Raw genomic sequence first — 4,977 nt, forward strand, 5'->3', positions numbered from 1 at the left:
ATGATCCACACCTCCTGATATTTATGCTATTTTGCAATCACTTTGAGTGTGGGAACTTAGTGGTGAACTTCTAACAAATAAAAGATGGTATGTCACTTAAATGAGGTTATAAAAGACTGTGACTTCTACCTTGGGTATCCACTCTCTCTCTTTCATGTCGCTCACTCTCAGGCCAGCAACCTAACATATTATAAGCCATCTTACAGAGAATCCTACATGGTGAGTAACTGAAGTCTCTAAACAACAGCCAGAGAGAAATGCAAACTTGCAAACAACATGTGAATGAACCTTAAAATGGATCTGTTTCCAGCTGAGTGTTGAGATGACTACAGCCCTGGCTGACAGTTTAGCCACAACCCTCTGAGAAAACTAGAACCAAAATTATCCAGCTAGGCCACTCTGGATTCCAGGTTCTCAGAAACTGTGAGATAATTATAAATGTTTGTTATTTCTATGCTGCTAGATTTTGAGAGATGTTATACAGCAATAGATAACTAATAGAATATCCTGTGTTATAACAGTATATTATCTTGAGTATCTAAAACATTAATCAGACGACAGCTTATTAGACATCATTTGTCTAATAAAATGATGATAACTTGTTAGTCAACATTAGTTGCTTTAATTATGGTGGTTAGATTTGGAAAGCCATTAGTCTATTCAAAGGAATTCTTTATAAATATTATAGATATTAGCGTTAGTTGAAAAGTATAGGAGTGCACTTTCTCTTCCATGCACTGGCGAAGTTCCTGTGTTGCCAGGGGCCACCATCCTGCTCCTTGTTATTGGTATTGTAAGAAACAGCCATACCCAAAGTCTCGTTTCCACCGAGGTGTTCCTGATGCCAAGATCCATATCTTTGGGTTGAAAGAAGGCAAAAGTGGATGAGTTCCCACTCTGTGGCCACATGGTGTCCGATGAATATGAGCTGCTGTTTTCAGAAGCCCTGGAGACTGCCTGTATTTGTGCCAATAAATACATGGTGAAAAGCTGTGGCAGAGATGGCTTTCACATCTGAGTGCAGCTCCATCCCATCTATGTCATCTGCATCAACAAGATGTAGTCCTGTGCTGGGGCTGAAAGACTCCAGACGGGTATGTGAGGGGCCTTTGGAAAACCCCAGGGTACTGTGGCCAGGGTCCACATTGGTCAAGTCATCAGTTTATCCACACCAAGCTTCAGAACAAGGACCACGTAATTGAAGCCTTAGGCAGGGCCGAGTTCAAGTTCCCTAGATGGCAGAAGATCCATATCTCCAAGAAGTGGGGCTTCACCAAGTTTAACGCTGACAAATTTGAAGACAAAGTGGCTGAGAAGCACTTCATCCCTGATGGTTGTGGGGCCAAGTAAGTTCCCAATCACAGCCCCTTGGACAAGTAGCAGGTTCTGCACTCATGAAGGCTTTTGGCAGCACTGTCTCCTTGGGCCATGCCAATCTGACTTATGCTTACTAATAAACTCTGTTTACTGGCCAAAAAAGAAAGAAAAAGAAAGAAAAATAAAGAAAAGAATGAATACTCATCTATTACAACTTTCCACCAAACTTCCATAAGTGCTGAAAAAAATGTTATATCTCTGCCTGACACTAAAGGATTGTGTTAATGATTTTGCTTACGTTCATTTTAGAAAATAAGTAGAATCATCCTTTAAAATGAGCATATTTAAAAGAAAAGGGTCTTCTGTATGTATTTTAATATCAGTGGGTTGGTTACTTCTTTGTAGTTTTGATGTGGACTCGTTTAAATTTAATTTGAGATCAATGCTAGTTGATGGATTAAAGACAGCTGCTTTCAAGAAATTTTCTCATGCTACCTTATGGGTGGTGCCATTCCTAAATTTCTGTAAGCCATCATGTTTCTTTTTCTAAGAAAGTATTTTGGGCCCAAGTAATATGCCACAGTTTAAATATGCTTGTACAGCCCTCTTATTACATACAGTCAAACCACTTAAGCTTTCCGTTCAAAATCACTGTTTCCAGATCAATGATGGCTCAAGTTTAACAGCCAAAAATTTACATTGATAATGATAAATTTTGGGCTTTATAACTTATTTCAAATACTGTATTACTTTCATTTGTCTGTGAGTTTAATCCCAGAGACAAATAAATTTGCTCATTTTAGAACTATCATATAGCAACATCCCAATTCAAGATGTGATTTTTTGAAAAAGGAATGTAAGTTAGAGTTCTATTATATCATTTAATAAATTTTTCACAAAACAGTGGCACCTAGTGGTCTATACAAATCCTTCTCCCAACTGTTTGTAATTTGTCTTTACTCTTTAGTTTGAATCTGGCATTAATTGGCTACAGCTGGTTCAATTGCTAGTTCTATTCACTAGGATCTCTTGCTTTACAGATTCAAATTTTTGCCATATTAAAATTATCTTTTGTTTTTTATTTGTGTACTTAGCCTAATGTCAACAGCATTATTCTTACTATTTTGATGTCATTCTACCAGAAATCTTTGTATGTAGTTAGGGTTAATGAGTTACTGCCACCAAAATAGATGAATTACTTTAAAACATCAAACAAGAGACTACCTTAAAACAACAGTCTATAAAAAGAGATTCACTTGGCTGGGTAAGGTGGCTCACGCCTGTAATCCCAGCACCTTTTTTAGGTTGAGGCAGGTGGATCACCTGAGGTCTGGAGTTGAAGACCAGCTGACCAACACGGTGAAACCCCATCCCTACTAAAAATACACAAAATTAGCCAGGCATGGTGGCAGCTCCCAGCTACTTGGGAGGCTAAGGTAGGAGAATCTCTTGAACCCGGGAGGCGGAGGTAGCAGTGAGCTGAGATCACGCCATTGCACTCCAGCCTGGGCAAAAAGAGCAAAACTCCATTTCAAAAAAAAAAGAGATTCACTTTTGGAAGTAATAAAATTTGCCTTTTTTGTTTCTATAATAGAACTGAATAGTGTAAGCTATTTTAGCACTGCTTATCACCACTTGGTATTATTAGTATATGAATATTCTTTAAACCCGCAGCCTAATAAACCTGTCTATAAACCTGACCACAATGTATTCATGTTGAGAACTTCCTGAATTCTGCTTACTAGAAGAAAGATGTTGATATTATCTTTTATTTACTATGACCAAGTATGGCATGCACCAGTTTGGTTTAGGAAAAGCAAATAAAATATTGTCTTTCATATATGAAGAAGTTATTAGTAATAATTGAATATATTTTCCTATCAAAGTGATACCCTTATAAAGATTTATCTGCACGATCTAGCCAATACAAGACACTGTAAGACTGCTTTCAAAATTTGTTTGAGAACATTTCGTTCCCTCATGAACATCATATGTGAAATTCAGCTCTCATTATTACTGTACTCTAAAAATTATTTTAAATAAATCTGACGGAAATAAACTCAGAAGGCTATTGAATGGCAATTATTAATTTAAACAAATTTATATTCACACCTAGTTCCACATTTGCTGTGTAAAACAAGGAGGAGTTCTGTAATATTGTCTTTCTTGATATGAAGGCTGGTTATACTTTATACAAATTTATTGAGTTATATAACTTATTATTTATATATGTATATTGTACATAATATGTATATTATACGTAAATAAAATTTACATTAAATGACTGATGGAGGTGAAAATTGAGAATTTTCTAAAGAAAGTTCTTCATATTATAAGCACTATTTCAAACCTTTGGGCCTAATGGATGATACTTATTGAACTAATCGTATTACAATCACTTAAAAAATATATCAAAATTTTTCCTGTCGGTATAATTTAAATAGATATTAATATTTATTTTTGTACTTTTCTTAAAAGAGCTCAATTATTTGTATGTAAAATAAACTGTACACTTTTTAATATTGATCATCTATTCCAGAATTTAGAATTACTCATTTAGTTAATACCAGATCGTGTCCAAAGTTAGGGTTTTAAATATGTTAGGTAGACTCATTTATTCTTGAGGTAGCTTTAAAACAAGTAACATTACCAATCAGTAGTAGCCTGCCATAAAATTTAGTGCCAAAATAAGTTTTCCTTTTTTTTTTTTTTTTTTTTGAGACGCGGTCTCGCTCCGTTGCCCAGGCTGGAGTGCAGTGGTGCGATCTCGGCTCACTGAAAGCTCCGTCGCCTCCCGGGTTCATGCCATTCTCCTGCCTCAGCCTCCCGTGTAGCTGGGGCTACAGGCGCTCGCCACCACGTCCGGCTAATTTTTTTTGTATTTTTAATAGAGACGGGGTTTCACTGTGTTAGCCAGGATGGTTTCGATCTGCTGACCTCGTGATCTGCCCGTCTCGGCCTTCCAAAGTGCTGGGGTTACAGGCATGAGTCACTGCGCCCGGCCAAGTTTTCTAACAATGGTATTTTATTTGTAAATCTGTATAGACCTCACAGCTAATTCACATACAAATATTATTCTAGTCAGCTGGGTCCAAAAATAATAAAAACGGAAATGATAAAAAATCCTTGCTGCAGGAGTTCAAACTGAAACTTTATGAGGAAAAATATTATTTTATGGTTAGATATTAAAAAGTCATGAAATTTGCCTTAGTCATCAACATTCTAAACATCAAAGAGATTGAAAAGTAAGGTTTGAATAAAATGTAATATCAGGTTATTTCTAATTTGAGAAATAATTTAGGAAATGAGTGAGAAACTGTGAATATTCATAAAACAATGAACTGATAGTCCCAAATGCCTATGTATTTTCAAGCTATTCCACAATTGTAAGCAACATATAAGTTGATATTCATTTTAAAAATAAAAGCTATCAGATAGTATTGATTTTCTTTTCTTTTTTTTTTTTTTTTTTTTTTGAGATAGGGTCTCAGTCTGTCACCTGTGCTGCAGTGTAGTGAGGTTATCATGGCTCACCGCAGTCTTGACTACCTGGGCTCAAGTAACCCTTCCATCTTGTCTGGAGTACACAGTGTACTCTAGAGTACTGGGGCTACAGATGTGCACCTCCAGGCCCAGGTAATTTTTAAACAATTTTTTGTA

The 4,977-nt window shown here is 36.2% G+C and overlaps 1 pseudogene; it reads left to right on the forward strand.

The window, feature by feature from the left end:
- The first annotated feature begins 732 nt into the window (after positions 1-732).
- On the forward strand, positions 733-1,202 carry LOC111552414 (annotated as a pseudogene).
- The last annotated feature ends 3,775 nt before the right edge of the window (positions 1,203-4,977 follow it).

Source organism: Piliocolobus tephrosceles, chromosome 8 (genome assembly GCF_002776525.5).
Source record: "Piliocolobus tephrosceles isolate RC106 chromosome 8, ASM277652v3, whole genome shotgun sequence".
Classification (NCBI taxonomy): Eukaryota; Metazoa; Chordata; class Mammalia; order Primates; family Cercopithecidae; genus Piliocolobus; species Piliocolobus tephrosceles.